The sequence below is a fragment of the Artibeus jamaicensis genome, unplaced genomic scaffold (genome assembly GCF_021234435.1).
Source record: "Artibeus jamaicensis isolate MK-2021 breed Jamaican fruit bat unplaced genomic scaffold, CSHL_Jam_final contig_233, whole genome shotgun sequence".
NCBI lineage: Eukaryota > Metazoa > Chordata > Mammalia > Chiroptera > Phyllostomidae > Artibeus > Artibeus jamaicensis.
The window spans coordinates 36,718,757-36,738,436 of record NW_026521486.1 but is presented as its reverse complement, the minus strand read 5'-3'; the positions used below and the strand labels follow the sequence as shown (position 1 = coordinate 36,738,436).

At 36.5% G+C, this 19,680-nt stretch overlaps 1 protein-coding gene across 2 annotated transcripts in view; it reads right to left on the bottom strand.

Annotated features, from left to right (window-relative positions):
• Positions 1-19,680, bottom strand: part of CCDC91 (coiled-coil domain containing 91) — a 277,346-nt gene that overhangs the window by 85,429 nt on the left and 172,237 nt on the right. The window lies entirely within an intron of this gene.

Here is a 19,680-nt window from a genome sequence, read left to right as displayed (position 1 = left end):
GTGTTAAGAAAATAAGAAAGAAGACACCCTTACCAACAAAAGCAGAACAGAATTGCATGGACTGGGAGAGCAGCTAACCAAAGAAACCGTTCCACATTTGGAGCACAGAATTCTTACCCCCAAATACTTGGTATTAGCTATGGGCTATCATTGCTGATTATTTCATCATTCTTCCCTTTATAAAATAGAACATTTGTTGCAGTTATAGTTGACCCTTAAACAACACATGGATTGGGGCAATGCCCCTACGTAGTCAAAAAATCCGTATGTAACTCCTGATTCCCCCCAAACTTAACTGTTGTCCCTCAGTATCTGTGGGGGATTAGTTCCAGGATTCCGTGAGGATGCCAAAGGCCATGAACGCTCAAGTCCCTTATGTAAATATGGCAAAGAACAGTGCATGCAGGCGGCCCTCTGCATCCAGGGATTCCCCACCACAAAGAAAAACACTATTTTCCATCCTTGGATGGTTAAATCCACGGATGTGAAAACCAGAGATATCAAGGGTCAACTGTATATTTATTGAAAAAAATACACCTGTAAGTGGAGCCACACAATTTCAAACCTGTGTTGTGCAAGGGTCAACTGTATTCCGTTCCTTCTCTTCTTTTTGAATTTATTGATTATACCTCTTATTAGGGGGGCAAGGGTACTTCTACTTATTTTTTGAAGATTTTATTTATTTATTTTTAGAGAGGGGTAAAGAGGGAGAAAGAAAGGGAGGTAAATATCAATGTGTGGTTGCTTCTCGAGTGCCCCCCACTGGGTATCTGGCCTGCAATCCAGGCATGTACCCTGACTGTGGATCGAACTGGTGACCCTTTGGTTCGCAGTCCGGCGCTCAATCCACTAAGTTAGTCACACCAGCCAAGGTGCCACTTTATTATCCCTGTTTCTTCAAAGTTCCTTTTTATTAGTTTAAGTCAGTAACTTTCTCATTTGAAATGTTTCTCCAATACTTGGTCACCTTGTTTTGTATGTTCATAATTAAATTTCAGATGCAGTAATGCTGGTAGGAAAATCTGTGTATGTGGGTGAACTTTGTAACAGGCACAGAAACCTGGCTTTCATGGTTGTGGTAGAGTTTCCCAAGGGCGGGTCTGTAAGTGTTTTCTCTTTTTTGCATCAAAAGAAAAGTATTAGTTGCAATTCAAAATTAAAGTTCTAAGAAGGAGCATCCATATTCTTCTTCAATAATATTTTTGAAAATACTTCTCATAAGTGTTATCTTTTCTGATCATACAAACGTTATTTTAGTGTATATACCTAAGAAGTAGACCTTATAATCAGGGCTTCATTCCTGTCACTGACAACCTAAATCCAGGGGAAAGAAGTCAAAGAGTAAAAGCAGTAGTTCTAAAAGCTCAGTTTTGAAACCTTTTGATTTCTTCAATAGATACGATTTAAACAATATCTATTGTTGTTGGATTTTTCTATTATTCTTTATCTAAGATGTTCTACTTGTCTTTTCTTTCTTAAAATTGTTTAAATTATAAATCTTCATGGTTGAAATTCTGCTACTACCCTTTGCAACAGCATGGATAGAACTGGAAAGCATTATGCTGAGTGAAATAAGTCAGGTGGTGAAAGACAAATGCCATATGATCTCACCTTTAACAGGAAGCTAAACAACAAAACAAACAAGCAAGCAAAATATAACCAAAGACACTGAAATACAGAACAGGCTGACAAGGACCAGAGGGGAGAGAATTTCAGGGGAAAAGGGGAAGGGCTTACAGGAACCAGTATAAAGGACACATGGACAACTAAGGGGGGTGGAAATGGGAGGGAGGTGGGGAACACTGTGGGGGGTGGACTGGGATGGGAGTAAAAGACAGAAAACTGTACTTGAACAATAATTAAATAAATTTAAAAAATTAAATATTAAATATTATTATACTACTACAACTACTTCTACTTCCTTTTTTATTGGGATAAAATATAACCTAAAAATTTCTGTTTTAACTATTTGTAATTGGACAGATGTTATTAATAATATCCATGATGTTGTGCAACCATCAACACTATTTCCAAAGATTTTCAAAATCTCCAACAGAAATTCTGTGCCCATTAAGCAATAATCGCCCATTCCCCTTCAACCCACCTAATGATAACCTCTAATCTTCTGTCTCTGTGAATCTGCCTATTCTAAATATTTCATATACATAAAATTAAACAGTAGTTGCCCTTTGTTACTAGCTTACTTCACTTGGCATAATGTTTTCAAGGTTCATCTATGTTGTAGTATGTATCTAAAGACCATTCCTTTTTTATGATTGAATGATATACCATTGTATGTATGCACCACATTTAGTTATTCATCTCTTGATGGACACTTGGTTTGTTTGCACCTTTTAGCTATTTTGAATAATATCTCATACAAATATCCATTTGAGTCCCCGTTTTCCATTCTTTGGGCATACATGTATACCTATGGTAGAACTGCTGGGCCATATGATGTGATGATTCCACTGTTTAATTTTTTGAGAAACTACCAAACTGTTTTCTATAGCTGATGTACCATTTTACATTCCCACCAGTAATTTGAAAAGGTTCCAAATCTCTCTATATCCTTTACCATATTTGTTCCTTTCTGCTTTTGAAAAAATTATTCTCATTTTAGTAGTTGCTGAAATGGCATCTCATTGTGGTTTTTATTTGCATTTCCCTTATGATTAAACATATTGAGCATCTTTACAAATGCTATGTCTACTTCTGATACTAACTACTACTATTCCTGTGAACTATTACTATTATTACCTTCACAAAAGAAAAATAATCAGAGCTTTTTGCAACTTAATAAGGAACTGTACTAGAAAGTGCATTAGATTTGAGGTTTGTTCATTGTCTGAGATTCTGCCAGAAGTAGGAATACCTTTCCACTCTGAGCTACAGATTATTTTAATTATTTTATCACAGTCAACTAGAAATTATAAATATCATGAGAGAGCTTGGCTGAAAAGGTTTCAGCCACTCTTTATTCTATCTTAAAAAAAAGTATAAAACCTATCTGGAGATTGCCTGCATTACTCTTTTCCTCTGTCTCAATACAGAATTCCTTAACTGTCCAAAAGGTCTAGTACCTGGATACGGTTCATATGGTTTCTGATAGTATGAGAGATGGTCAATACATTTCTGTACCTTATTAACTGATCATTCCAAGGTAGGGATGTTCTGAACAGTTTTTGCTACAGAGAGGTTGAAACTGAACCAGTGGCAACATTGAATCAAAAGATTCTTTTTCAAATATTTATAACTTCTCCACAAAGAGAGACTTTCAGCAAAGTTTGCAAGACAGACTTGCAAAATTTTAAAAGTCATTATGAAAATTAACTGAAAACTATACCAGTACATTTCATCCAAGAAAGGTGAAGAATTTGCTACATTTTACTTATCTAAAATAGTCTGTGAATGTCTTAAAATTATATTGTATTTTGGAATTTTTAAAGAAAATTGAAGAAACAAATTCAAACTGTAGAGTTCCATTAATCTTACAGAGTAGAGGCTTAACTCAAGGGTGTCAAGGACAGTGCTTCGAAACTCAACCTGAAAAGAACAGGCACTCGGGATAGGTTCTGCTGTCACTCCCCGCCCCACTTAGGAAGGAATTCTTCCAAGTGAAAAAGATGTAATGTACACTCAAATATAAATATAGATGTTCTGTGGGTTTTACCGATTCCTGTCAAAAAAAGAAATACAAAAAAGCTCTCTTTTTTTTTCCTGGAATGTGAGTCATAAGAGATATTGTAAACAGAGTTAATCACAATCGCACATGGATAGTTTTTATATATTAAATTTTAGACTAAGCAGTTGTGGAATCTCATGTTCAGTTAGTTATCCATTTATCACAGATCCACAAGCTAGCTTCACATCATGTCTATGTGTGTATGCACGTGTGTAGAATGTACCCTGTGATGCAAACCCAAGAAGCAGGATCTCATACCTTCTATAAATCACAAGCATTGAACAAGATCAAGTAATCCGGCAGGATAGTCTTAAATCACATGTTCTTATAGGCCTCCATTCAATCTGACTTGAAAGATGCTAAATAAATTTAATAAACATCTTAATCTAAAGTAAGTCACAGACATTTCACGTCTTCATGAGCCAATATACTAAATATTATTTGGAAAGAAAATCTAAAAAAGATAAATGATGAGGTTAAATATACTTAAAGCAGTTTACCACAAGCCCAATAATATCAATAAACTTTTTAAGTGAATAAAACAGAACTATAATATAAACTATACTAGTTTTACTTCATCCAAATAGATATATTTCTAACAGGCATTTAAAAATGTAAGCAAATAAGTTATTCACCCTTTTTAAATAGGCCATTGACTTAAGGGAGTGATATAAGGAATGAAGCAAAAATTGGGAGACATGTCAGCTTTATTAAAAATACAAGGCCAGTTTATATTTTCACAATGGCATTTCTTTAGTAAATGCCAAAGACATGTCACAATCCTGAATTTAAGCAGAGTATTTCTGCTTCAATCATTTTCAAATGAAATAGCTTTTAAAAATGAAACTTAATTCTGTTATTCCCCATTTGCCTAAGCACAGTGCAGTAAATTTACTTCAATAAAACAGTAGCCTTCAAATGGGTATTTGAAATAAATGACCCATGTATATAAGATAATCCCTTCAGCAAGCAAGAAAAAAAGAAACAGATTTATGCACACTTCATGAAAAGTATAACATAATTTGTATAGTACTTTTCAGGAAACAATTTGATGGTATACTTAAGAGTTATGAAAATTTCCGTGGTCTGTCCTCCCTATTCCTAGATTTTATCACCAGAAAACACTATACAGCTAGCTCTTGGCTTCTCATGCTTCTCAATTTTATAACCTCCACTTTCAAACTTTGCACAATAATATCCTTATGTCAGTTACAATAAAACATTTTTCCAACATCAATGGACAAAGAAATATTGTAATTTATTGCAGGGTGAGGATCTGCCAGGTAAGAAATCAGTTTCAGGAGCATAACTTTTACCTTTTGTACCGTCTCTCCTGTGCTGGATCTATGGTGTGCATGTGTGTGCACACGTAAATGAAAAAGAAAAAGCGTTGGTAACAAGTGATAGGAGACAAGTGTGTCATAAAATGAATGAAATTATAAGACAGAAATTATTAAACTTGTTGAAAGAAAGGGATTATCAGAAAAAAATGGGTACTCACTGAACCAAAGACAGTCTATCTAAGGTCCATAGCACTGACAAAACATAATTGAACAATCTAACAACAAGGATAAGGTTTAATTACTGGTATCATAATTTTGAGCTGCCTAGGAAATGAAAACACTATTAAGTAAGTTTATTTATTACTGTTAGCACATTTCCAAACAGCATTAAGAACAAAAAAGTACAAATGAGTAAAAAGAGTATTATGAAGATGTATATAGCAATATTCCTTGTAAAAATGCAAAACTCAAAAAACATTTTAAATGTTCAACAAGAGGGGGTTGTATGATAAACTACGGTGTGTCAGCTAAAAGTATCATGTCAGTAAATAAGTGCAAAACTATGAATTAATACAGAATTATGTTTATAAAATAAAATTGCTTCAAGGCAAAATATTTAAAGCCATCTTCATTACTGTAACTGCATATATTATTGTTTGTATGTATAGATACATATATATAAACTATGTATATTATAACCATATATAATATTATATATCTGAATAAATATTGAAAAGGATCACCTAAAAACCACTGTTGTATAGGGGAACTGATTAAGAAAATATTTTAAATTTAATATTAATATTAAAAATTTTTTAAACTTCTTTGATGCATCTTTATTTTTATTTTTTAAATTTATTTAATTGTTGTTCAAGTACAGTTTTCTGTCTTTTACTCCCATCCCAGTCCACCCCCCCCCCAGTGCTCCCCACCTCCCTCCCATTTCCACCCCCCTTGGTTGTTGTCCATGTGTTCTTTATACTAGTTCCTGTAAATCCTTGCCCTTTTTCCCCTGAAATTCCCTCCCCTCTCCCCTCTGGTCACTGTCCCCTTGTTCTCTATTTCAGTGTCTTTGTTTTTATTTTGCTTGCTTGTTTGTTTTGTTGTTTAGCTTCCTGTTAAAGGTGAGATCATATGGTATTTGTCTTTCACCACCTGGCTTATTTCACTCAGCATAATACTTTCCAGTTCCATCCATGTTGTTGCAAAAGGTAGTAGCTCCTTCTTTCTCTCTGCTGCATAGAATTCCATTGTGTATATGTACCATAATTTTTTTGATCCATTCATTTACTGATGGGCACCTAGGTTGCTTCCAGCTCTTGGCCATTGTAAATTGTGCTGCTATAAACATTTGGGGTGCATAGATTCTTTTGGATTGGTGTTTTAGGGTTCTTAGGATATAATCCCAGCAGTGGAATTGCTGGATCAAAAGGCAGGTCCATTTTTAGTTTTTTTAGAATATTATTAAAATTTTTAAAAGAAATGGAATCAATAATCAATAACCTTCTAAAATAGAAATCAACAAACCCTGATTCATTCAAAATGAATTCTACCAAACATTTAAGAAAGATATCAATTCTTCACAACTCTTCCAGAAGGTATATATAAGTGAGAGTTCTTTAGTTTTCAACTGTCTATGTTCTCTATGACATCTTGCAGAACTTAGAAGAGAAAATATTCTGAGGGTAACATTAATACCAAAACCAGACATGACTAATAACTGTCATGAACATACATGCAAAAATTCTCAACAAAATACCAACCAAATGTATCCAAAATTGTGTAAGAAAATTATATGTCGTGAACAAGCGGGATAAACCTCAGATACGAAAAGCTGGTTCAGCATTCAAAAAGCAATGTAATCCATCGATGAATACATTACAGAAAAATTACATGACCATATCAATACATGCAAATAAAATTGAACAAAATTCAACAGCCGTTCATGATAAATACTCTCTGCACCTATGAGTATAGAGAAGTTGCTAGGGTTGATAAAGGACATTTACAAAACAGTGTACAGCTAACATCATACTCAAGAGTGAAAACTTGAAGCTTTCTGGTCAAGAGCAGAAATAAAACAAAGATGATACCTTTTATAACTGCTTTTCAACACTCTACTGAAAGTTTTGGCTGAGATAAAAACAGAAATTGGAAAAAGAAATTAGGCTGTCTTTGTTCACCAACAAACAAGATCTATTTAGAAAATCCAAAAAGATCAAAGACAACAACAAAACCCCTGGAACTAGTGACTACAGCAAGGCTATAGGATACAAAGTTAGCGTACACAAGTCAACCCCTGTCCCAAAGAGCAGCAACAAACATGTAAAACCTGAAAAAAAATCACAATACAATTTATACTAGCACCCCCAAAATGAAATAATTAGGTATAAATCTAACTAATATGTATAAGATCTATATGAAGAAAATTAAAAGACTCTGATGAAAGATATCAAAGAACAGTGAAATAAATAAAAGTATAGACCATGTTCACAGAAAGAAGACTTACTGTTGTCAAGATGCCAATTCTTCCCAACTTGACCCAGAAATTTAATGCAACCTCAATCAAAATCCCAGCACGTTATTTTGTGAGCAGTGAAAATCTGATTTTAAAGATTATATGGCAAGTCAAAAAAACAGAAAAGCCAACACAATATTGATGGAGAACAATATTGATGGAGAACAAAGCTGGAAAACTACCACCATTAGACTTCAAGATAAGCAATGGTGATCAGGACACTGGGGTCCCGGCCCAGAATAAACAGACAGACCAACAGCACAGGGAAGGGAGTCCAGAGAGAACTCCCTACAGAGTCAACTGATTTTTGACAAAGGAACAAAGGCAACACAATGGAGCAAAGATAATCTTTTCAACAAATGTTGCCAGAACAACTGGACATCCAAATGCAAAAATATAAATCTAGACACAGACCTTACCCACTTCACCAAAATTAACTCAAAAGGGATCACAAAGCTAAATGTAAAGTGCACAACATGTAAACTGCTAGAAAATGACAAAAGAGAAAATCTAAATCACCTTGGGTATGGTGATGACTTTTTTGATACAATACCATAGGCACAATTCATGAAAGAAATAATGAGTAAGCTGGACCTCATTAAAATCCAAGCCTCAGCTCTGGGAAAGACAATGTCTAGAAAAGAAGATAAGCTGCATATTGGGAGAATATATTTGTAAAAGACACATCTGACAAAAGGTTGTTAATCAAAGTATACAAAGATCTTTTAAGTAATAAATAATAAAGTGATTGAAAAATGGGCAAGACACCAAAACAGACACCTCACAAAGGAAAATAGGCAGCTGGCAAATAAGCATATGTGAAGATGTTCAACATCACATGTCATTAGGAGATCACAAGTTAAAACAACAAGATATTAATATACACCTATTAGAAGAATAAAAATCCAAAATGCTGGCAACAGATGCTGATGAAGATGGGGAGCAACAGGATCCCCTGTTCATTGATGGTGGAAACGCAAATTAGTACAGCCACTTTGGAAAACAGTTTGGCAGTTTTTAAAAAAAATAAAACTACATATACTCTTATCATTTCATCTAGCAAAATAGCTCTTGCCATTTATACAACTGAACTGAAAACATGTCCACACAAAAACCAGCACACAGATATTGTAGCAGCTTTATTCAGAATTGCCAAAACATGGAAACCAACAAGGTGTCTTTCAGTGGGCGAGTGTATAAATAGTCTGTGGCATATGGACAACAGGGTGTTATTTAACGCTAAAAGGAAACGCATTCTCGCATGGAAAGACACAGAGGAAATCTGAATGCATACAGCTAAGTGGAAAAGTCAATCTGAAAAGGCTACCTAAGGTATGATTCAAACTATCTGACAGTCTGGAAAAGGTGAAACTATGGACTCAGTTAAATGATTAGTGGTTGCTAAGGCATGGGTTGGGAGGAGGTGTAATAGGTAGAATGCAGAGGATTTTACAGGGCAGTGAAAATATGCTTAATGACAACCAGATGCAATGGTGGACACAGATCATTACACTCTTGTCTAAACCCCAGAATGAACAACACCAAGAGTAAACTGTAACATAAGTTATAAATTTTTAATGATAATGATGTAACAATACGGGTACTTCCATTGATGGTGAGGGAAGTTGTGCATTTGCAGGGCAGGAACACTGTACTTTCCTCCTAGTTTTGCTGTACATCTAAAGCTGCTCTGAATAATACAGTTTATTTAAGGAAAAAATGGTCAGGCCAAACTAACAAGAAGAATCTAACTATATGCTGTGACAGTAGTCACAGCGAACCCCAGAAAGACTGATAAATAACAGTCTTAGTCATACTAGTATCAACAGCAGATGCTAGGCAAAAGGCACTCTCAGAATAAAGATATCATTGCAAAATGATACTAGGAGGGTAGAACAAATACAAATTTGTATACACATAATAGCATAGTCTCGTAATATATGAAGCAAAAATTGACAGAACTCCAAAGGAAACCCGACAGTTCCATTATGGGTATCAGAGTAGGAGGTTTTCATGCATTTCTCTCAATAATCAGTAGATCAAGCAGTGGAAAATCAGTACAGTAAATTAACATTGAACATAAATCACAAGCTTGACTGAGAGATATGTAACACTCTCCCAATAGTAGAATACACAATGTTGACATGTGTGTATTACAAGCACACACATTTAGACTCAAAAAGGGGCCACACACTACCCCTGACAAGCTCAGGGGTAGTGCGCCCAGCAAGGCCTTACAAACTCAGAGGCCGTAAGTAACCTCATAGGAGAGTTCTGAACATAAAAATTCCAACTAAAAGTGAGTTGTGGGCAATAGTTGCATCCTAGGCCATTATCTTCCTTGACAAATGACAATCTATACCTTAACCGAGCCTGTCTACTGTCTTTTTGCATATAAGATAGCATGCCTTTGGAAAGTCAGAGTAATCGCCTTTCCCGGACCTGGACTCCTCAAGGCACAACCACCAGCACCAAGGCAGGGGACCCCAGAAGCATTACCATCTTGTTCTCCCTCACGGCATCTGTGTGTGTGGTCAACATTAACTGTCCTGTACCCACCAAAGGAAAAGTATGTATCTCCGTTTTACTTTGCATCCAATCCCAGAGATTTTCCTGCTTTGCTTTCTCCTGTCACCTTAACCAATCACCAGTGGATTTCATGTAACCCTCTTCACTCCAATGTATAAAATAAGCTGCAAAACTGCTATCTTCCAGAGCATTTTCTCAATCCCCTGAAATTTTACTTCCTGGCTACTGTCATTAGTTTGGCTCAAATAAATTCATAAGAATTCTCTATAGGCTCCGACATTTCTTTTGTCAACGTATGGACCATTCATAATATTTTGCCAATTAGTGGGTCCTTTTTACACTTAAAGATGCAGTGTCATTTAAATATTATTTTCTGACCACATTATAATAGTTAGAAATCAATATTTAAGAGATATTGAAAATGAACAACTATAGTATATTTACACAATGTGCATATTTACACAATGGAATCCTATGCTGCAGAAAGAAAGAAGGAGCTCCTACCCTTTGCGACAGCCTGGATAGTATTGGAGAGCATTATGCTAAGTGAATAAGCCAGGCAGTAAAAGACAAATACCAAATGATCTCATCTTTAACTGGAACCTAAACAACAAAATGAACAAGCAAGCAAACTATAGCCAAAGACACTGAAAATGAGAACAGGCCGACAGTGTCCAGAGGGGAGAGGGGAGGAGATAAAGGGGAAAAAGGGAGAAGGGTTTACAGGAATAATTTTAAAGGACACATGACAGTAACAAGGGGAAAGTGGAAAGGAGGGAGGGAGTGGGGGAAGGCTGGGGTGGTGGGGTGGAGGGAAAGCCAAAAAACTGTACTCGAACAACAAGAAAAAAATAAAAGAAAGAAAAGAAAAATGTCATACCTGGAATCTTAAAAATTCTAAACATAATTTTACACTAAATTAGACACACTAGTTTATCACCGTCAACTACAGGACTGAGCGACTACAGGACATCCCTGTCTCGGGCACAGCATCCTCCTTTCACAAAGAAACAAGGAGTCGGGGTATGAAATAAGTTTTACTGCAACACCTCAGTATGTGCTTGATTACTGAGGAATTCACTGATGGGATATCCACCCTGTAATGGAGTTCATTATCCCTCATATAGTCATCTTTAATGATATTTCATGTAGAAACATTTAATTAAATCTATATACAACTTTTTATGTTTCTTTCCAATATACACACAATCTCTTTATAGGAAATTCAATGACATATCTACTTTTAAAATAATCTTTTATGTAAATACATGTAGCATTAAAGGTTAGATTCCTATTCCAAACTGCACGTTTCTAGACGGCAGTAAACGTACCAGCTTTCACAAATTCTGCAAGGACGTGCTGAGAATGGTGCTGGCAAAGCGAATGTATCCTGGACACTCACATTACTGTTTGCATTCATTGCCCTGAATATGCCAACACACTCGTTTTGACTATTGTTGCCCTTTATTCTATTTCCACCCTTTCATTTTCTCCTTTTCAAAGCCATCAGTCCGTCCTTTATGTCATGCCTTGGCCTTTACAAAAATCACAAAACAAGACTGTGTATTTAACATTATATTTTTTAACTATATTTTATTGATTAGGCTACTACAATTGGCCTGATTTTCCCCCTTTGCTCCCCTCCCCCCAGCAACTCCACTCCCTCAGGCAATCCCCCCACCATTGTTCATGTCTGTGGGTCATAACATTACGGTTTTTAATCACATCATTTCCCCTTACCAATAAAAATAGGTATTGTAATTTAAGGTTAAAATAATATGCATCTGTAAATGATTAAACATTTGTAATAGTCTTCCTAAGTTACCTTACTAAGACAGTCTTTTAAATAATACAAATTTGAAAGCTAGAAAAGAAATGTCTGGCAAAATATACCATATAGGATGAAATTATTCGGTATCAGTAGTGTTACACAAAAAGTTTTCACTCAAAATTTCTACTTAATATATCTTAAAAATACTTGTATAGATTGACTACAAAGGAAATGAGGGAATTTGGGGGCTGGAGGGGTTGAAAAAATGTTTTTTAAATCTTGACTTAGGTAGCAGTTACAACATTAAGTGTCAAAATCCAAAAAGTGGTACACCTAAAATGGGTAGATTTTACTATATATGATTTATGCATCAATAAACAAAAAAAATACACATACATTATAAGTAAGTTACATTTGAACACAGACTACTTCTGTGTACTTACAATACACTTTCTCTTCAAGTCAAAAGCCAGTCTTCCACGCCCATCATGAAAATGGGACCTCTTGGAGCTGCTCCCTCAACACGCAGGAAGCGTGTCCTGCCCCTGACCCGTGGCCCCAGAGCAGTTTGTTTCCATCACTGGTGTGGTTTTTTGTTTTGCATTACAATTCCTTTTACATCAGTCTCCCGTAACAAGTCTAATAGTTCTTGAAGGCAGAGAATGTTCTTACATTAAAAAAAAGAAACTTAAAATATAGTGCCTAAACTACTGGGAGCTCTCAATGTAAGCTTATGACATCACAGATACTAGTGTTCAAGAGAAATTCTACCAGTTGTTAAAACAACTGCTTAAAGATATATAGTTTTTAAAAAGAGTATTGGATTAATACCTGACTCTGATAACAACAGGCAACTGTCTCTTTCTGAACTACGATGAAAGAAAAAAAAAAAGTAGTGGTCACCTAAAAACTGCACACAAATATTATTGGGACACTAATTAAATAACTCTCCTAAGTGCAACCTGACCAAGGCTTTAACAAGGTTACAGCTCGAACCACACTCATCGTCTGGTTTGCAAGATTTCCTGCTGGACATCAACACCAACCGCTCGTTAGACCCAAAACCACCCTGGGAAATAGCTGTGGCTAAGATTTACACAGACCAGTAATGGACTAAATTACTGGTTCAGTTGAAAAACAGGTCATAAGCATATATAACATGACAGAAATTGAAAAGTCAATAAAAAGAATTATATATCAGACTCCCGGCCCCACTCCTCAAAATCTAGCCGAGAGTTTTAAGACTCTGAAGTTGTTGGAAGACTTAAGAAATGTCTAACAATTTTCTCACACAACCTTATAATAAACATGAAATGCAGAGTTGGTGAATAACACCTTGGGAAAGCTTATCACGTTTTTAATATCTTTTAGGTAGGAAATAAAATAATCCCACCAAACACTTTTAACATGTTTTCTTAAAGATTATACATCCATCTAGAGAAAAAGAAGTGTAGAAAAAAATGCCCCCTTCTCTTTTCTATGCAAGATTAACATATTCCATAGATGAGAAGGGTCATTTCTTCAAGAGGATTATTTTATTTTCTACAGTCACATGAACACATATTCTAAAACACAACACACTCCACTTCCCTCTCAAATAAACTGTATTTCTATGAAGTATATGCGGCCACACAAACACTGTAAATGGTGAGTGAGCACATTATGTAATTTAAAACACAGTATTAAGTACTAAGAAGAATAAAAGACAGGATGCTTGGCAAAAACCAACAGAATACTCATAAGGGCTTGGTCATGGACCTGATCACTTCATAGAAGGGACCGGCAGTTTCCGAATTCTGTTCTGCAGAGAACTAGACATCCCATCCCCACTTCAACTAGAGTCACCATGACCTTGTTAGTCTTAATTATAAGGAGTTTTCAACAGATGCTTTTAATCGAAGGAAGGTTTTGATAGATAAAACACATTTGTAAACTGGATAATAAAAACATATGTTCACACTGCTGCTTTCAGCTCTGACATATAAAGAGCCGGGCATGTCACCCCAATTCTCAAGACCAGTGATGTGCCTCGGACCCATCAGAGAACTATGACAGGGCCAACAGCCACCCAAAAGTCTGCAGAGACAGGAAAATCCAGGGAGACACAGCCAAGACCCCCATCCCTGGAACAGAAGCTGCTGAAGGTGTAAACTTGTAGGAACACTGAACTGATAAATTTGAGGAACTGCTGGAGGCTGAGTGAGGATAAGTATGACAGTAAGGACTCGAGGGCTGATGTCACAGGGCAGTGGTTTTCAACCGCTGAGCGGCCAGAAGTTTGTAAAACACGCAGTACCTGACTATTTAGTCAGGGGCACTGACCTCTTTTCCCTAAGACTGTAAAATTAAAACAAAAAAATGACAACAGCCAACAGCAACAGCTGTCCAATGTGAATTAATCAAATTTACACATATTTTTCTGAATACATTTTTTGGTGTGCTACAGAATTTTAGTAATTAGTTTATATGTTCCATGAGATTAAAAAGGTTGAAAATTCGTGTCATAGAGTGTTTTCCCTACACTCTCATGAGTGTAGGGAAAAAACTTCCTCCACCCGCCCCTCTCCCACCCCAAAATTTGATCAGGATATCAATGTGAAAAGCCAAAATTTTTCCCCTCAGGGCTCTGGCAAAGGGAGTAGAAAAAGTAACCACTGCAAATTATGCCCAGAGCATTATCGATAACAAAGGTTATTTTTTTAATGAAAAAAACTTTCACAAAACCTTATAAAACCTTCCACCTGGGGGAAAGGCATTACCAAGATTCCACTAGCCTCCTCCAGCCATCTTGTCTCTTATAAAACTGTGGGGGGGGGGGGGGAGTCAAGAAACCCTTGTGAAGGCCTGAACCCACTAAAAGACAAAGATTTCGTTCTAAGATAACAGCATGCTTCCCTGCCCCAGCACCTTATGAGCCAGCCAGCAGGGTGCCCGTGTGATAACAGCAGAAAGCTGTGAGGTGCAGGCTCTGCCTACGGAGGGTGCTCTCGGAAGCCAAAGACGACAGGGGAGACAGAAACAAGGACTCGTAGGAATCTTAGTCCTCTGGGGCCTTACAACGGGAAACATCAAACACAGCTGCGCACTCCTGTCAAAATAACACATCTCTGCACTAAAAGCCTTTCACCTCAATTCCTATTACATAGCATAATAAAATCATATTTTGAGGTATAACTGCATATAACATTATATTAGTTTCAGGTATACAATGTAATTAATATGTGTACATATTGTAAAATGATCTTAATAAATCTCATACACATCTGTCATCATACACACTTACAAAGTCACCTTTTAAACATTATAAGGCATGCTAAATAGCTAAAGAGTCTGAAGGAACAAGGAAAGCATCAAAACCTGTTTACGTAGGACAGATTTTGGAATGATAAGACTAGAAATTCAAAATAAAAATAGTATGTTGAAGAATCTAATGGAAAAAGCAGATAAATGCAACAACTGATGGATAATACATAGATGGTAACTCTAGGGAAGAATCAAAAGGAAACATTAGAAATCAAAACAGAAAGAATGCCTTTGACAGGTGCATCAGTAAAGTCAACCTAACCAAGGAAAAGAATCATGAAAACGAAGAGACAATAAAAACTCCAGAGACTGAAGCACAAAGAGGAAAACAAAACAAAACACAGACCGGAGAACAAGAATTATGAGACAATTTTCAAGGGCATAACATACGTATAACATTTGAAATAATAAGACATATTTGAATAAGAATTTAAAAGATATATTTGAAAGTAATAATGGCCAAGAATTTTCGAAAATCAGTAACAAACATCAAACCACAGGTCCAGAAGTATGGAGAAAACCAAGCAAGATAAACACTAGAAAACTTACACCTACATGTATTGGACTCAACAGAAAATCAAAGAAAAAGAGGGAATTTGAAAAAAGCCAGAGCAAACAACCAACAAGTTATAAATAAAACTACTTATAACAGGGAAAGGATAAATTTTACAGTAGACTTCTCTTGGGGAAATCACGCAAGCTAAAGAGTGGATTGAAATATTTAGTGTGGAAAGAAAGGAAAGAAGAGCCGAGGCCCATCACGCCACGTCATGAGATTCTCCCAGAGTAACAGAACACAGTAAGAAAACCAGTACGGTGTCTATACAGGAACAAACCCATGAGTGAATGGGACACAAGCGAGAGCTCAGAGACAGACCCATGTAATATACGGGAACTTAATATGGGACAAAGAGGTGCCACAAAACAATGTGCTAAGGATACACTGTTAGTTCAGTGGTTCTCACACCTTTGTGTGTATCAACCACCTGGAGTATTTAAGAGTCCAAGGGCAGAGTTTATGATTCAGTAGTCTGGGGTAGTGCTAGAGATTTGCATTTCTAACAAGCTCCCCAGTGATAATGGTATCAAAGCTTCTGGTCCAAAAACTGTACTCTGAAAATGTCACCTGAGTATTGTCCGGAGCTCAGCTGAACTGGAAAGAGTAAGCTCTTGGGCGTGGACACTGCTGACTAAGCCACAACAAGCCAAAATGAAAGTGGCAGAGAAGCCTTTAATCACTTACTGTATAAGCAAGCGGCTAAAAACCGGATGAGCACTGACTCCTTGTTCCATTTCCCCCCATGGAACTGCACACAGACACAGATCTTGTGAGGTAGCACAGAAGGGGGAGTCATCTCTCTGCTGTGGGAACCCTGAACAAAAATCTCTGGCTGTTGTATGGACCCTAAGATGGTGGTCAAAAAGGCAGGCAGGAGGAGGAGTGGGAAAGTACTGAACACTGAATCAGAGCAGGATAACATATTTTTAAGGTTTCTCCCTCATCCTCCCAATAAGGAGGCCTAAGCAGAAATGCCTCAAGCAGACCTCTGCCCAAGGTCTCGGACAAAGAAATAGAAATGTGGACCCCTGAGCTAGGAATGCAGCTCTGTGGAGAGCATGGCCAGCCAGTGGGGCCAGAGTACTTGAACGCAACTCCCTTCAGGCTACAGTCCAACTCCCTTCGGGCTACAATCCGTTAATAGTTCACCACGCGTCTAGTGAGGGAAGAGTAGTTTTTCCTGAAGCTTGCCAGGCAGACCTTTGCAACTGCCTACAGTTGGGCCTGAAAGATCACATACAGGTTTTTAAACAGATGCTGCTCTGTAAGCCACTAGGAAAAGTGGCTCATTTTAGGCGGGAACATACAAATCTTAGCTGGATCTTTAGCTAACATTGCATACAGAGTCAGACTCTACAGAGATAAAACAAAATTTAAAATCACAAAGTTAGTAGGAAAAAAGTGTACAGGTAAGCCTTTGGCTATAAGGACAGTAAGGGGATCCTTAAAGAAACTTAGTACAAATTTTAAGGCAAAAACTGAAGAATTGGATTACATCAAAATTAGGGGTTTTTGTTTAGTAATAGACACTAAGGACAAAGTTGGTATTCTATTTACAGATAAAAGATATTCACTGTATAAAACCCTCAGGGGATTAATATTTAAATGTACAAGGAACCCCGCACATTGATACAAATTACAGATCAACCTCAATTTCAAAAAGACTAATGAGTAAGCAATTTACTGAAAAAGTAATCCCCAAAATTAACAATTTTATGAAACGAAATGCAAATTAAGATTGAGGCATCAGTTATTAAAAGAGTGAAAATCAGAAGCTGGACAATGTCGAGTCCCTGAGGGATGTAAGGGGTTGCATGGTGCTGGTAGGACTATAGTCCGTCACTGCCATCCTGGAGGACAAATTGGCAATATTTAAGTAAATGCACAGGCCGTCATGTAGCAATTGCCTTATTGGATGGAGATGATCAACAATTGATCAACAAATGGACGGAAAACCTTTTTCTTTTCTTGTACTGAACTGTAAGAACACAGAAAAATTATTGGGCTGGTGAAAAGTTAAAAGTCAACTAGTCCATTATGGGAGAGTGCGTAGAAAAAAATACGGTGGATTCATTCTATGGAGTCCACAATTTAGCAAAGTAAATTAGATTTACACATAGTAACAGAAAGATGTTAAAACAGGAAATCATGCACACATGGCAACAATGTTGAATTTATGAGCATAATGTTCAGTGGATTTTATAAGCATAGACCTTAGTGGGAAAAGTTGGAAACAGAATTTCTACACATTATACCATTTTTGTAAGATAATAGTAAATGCACACAATATCCCAGAGATTGCAAAATACAGACACATATTAAAATTGGTCCCCCAATGACGGGGAAGACAGGATAAAAATTGGGGAATAAGGATAAAAATTTCAAGTATGTACACACACACAACAGAGGCTTTGCGGGACCCAATAGGATAGCATGCCATGAGCTGATGAACTAAGGTTAGGTCGGAAAAAGATTACAATTATCCTGATAAAGTAAAAGACAGTATTACTGACAACTAACCCAAGAGGGAGAACTCTCAGTGGAAACAAAAACCACATTTTGCAAAACACAGTTGAGTCACAAAATAAGTAAATTGTGCCAGACCTGGCCACGATGTGCAGAGCAGACTATCTGAGGTCAAATCTTCTAACAACACTCCACTCAGATCCATGTATCTTAAGATAAGCCCACAGAAAAAACTAGTCTAATAGTAACTTTAGACAGACTCAAATGTGTTCTAAAGATCATAGATTGTTCCACTTTTTAAATACATTCTGATGAATCTCTGCAGACCATTCTATGACTAATTCTAGCCCCCAAACCCTGTAATATTCTTCCCTACTCCCCCCTTTTAAAGACGTTCATAGTTCCCTTGGTATATATTATCCCTTGTGCAGCAACCTCAGAAACCTAACTTTGTTAGGCTACAGGTGGGTTCCTGGCAGCCTCTGATTTATGGGCTTTAATAGCACAGCATTGTGGGTTAAACAGAAGAAGCTGAACGGAGCAGGGGGAGGCTGCTGCCACTATAAAGCCTTCCATTTATTCCAGGTCCTTTTGTGACTCTGAGGAGACATAAAAGGATTACTATTTTGGGCACAACTCAAACTCTTCTTGTACTCTGCTCTAGGGAGTCTAATCTATTTGTTTAATGCCAGTAACACTGAAAGTGAAATATAAATATTAAATGAGTTAATACAGTAAAATGCTGAGAGCACGCATCTATTACATAATGTAATTGTACATGCTTTTTTTAGACATGCTACTTATGGAGAATCTGGTCATTTCATAATCTGAACTTCACTCCTCACTTTGCCTATTTACTTATTTCCTCTTTCACTGCCATTCATACAATCAAGTGATACAGGCTTTATAATAATGGTTAGGTCACGATGGGGATAAATAGAGAGCTCATAACTATCCACAAAAAAATTTTATAGTAAGTAATGGCTCATCATTTCTTGAAACAGACCTTGAAAGTAGTGCAAATGATGAGAATTTAAACGCAGACTATTTCAGAGCTTGGTTTAGCTAACCCCTGTGGCCACGGAAACAGTGCTGTGCTTTGAGTGTACAAGCGATAACACTATGTTTCACCCACCATCACACTTCTGATTCATGAGCTTTAACTGTAAGATACCAAAAAAAATAAGCTGCTGTCCAATCGGAATGGTTAAATTGCTTATATGACAGGGAATCCATCAAGTATAAAGATCTTTCTCATGTCTCCTTTTCATCAAAATTGTGATCATTTACAACAGAACAAAAACTATTTAAAAAATCTCAAAGCAAAGATATTTAGTGGGTAGATATATTTTTTACAATAAGCAGTTGTTTTACTATTAGTTCTGCCATCTGTTTTCAATACTAAACCTTCTATAAACTAATAAAAAGTATTTCACAAGAAATTGTTTCTGCCCAAGGAATTAATTTTATCCACAGTGGATATTTTAAAGAAAATGTTAATCTTTCTGAAGGAAAATATCTAAGGCATTGGTTTATAAAAATAAAATCATGTTTTTAAAAAAAGAT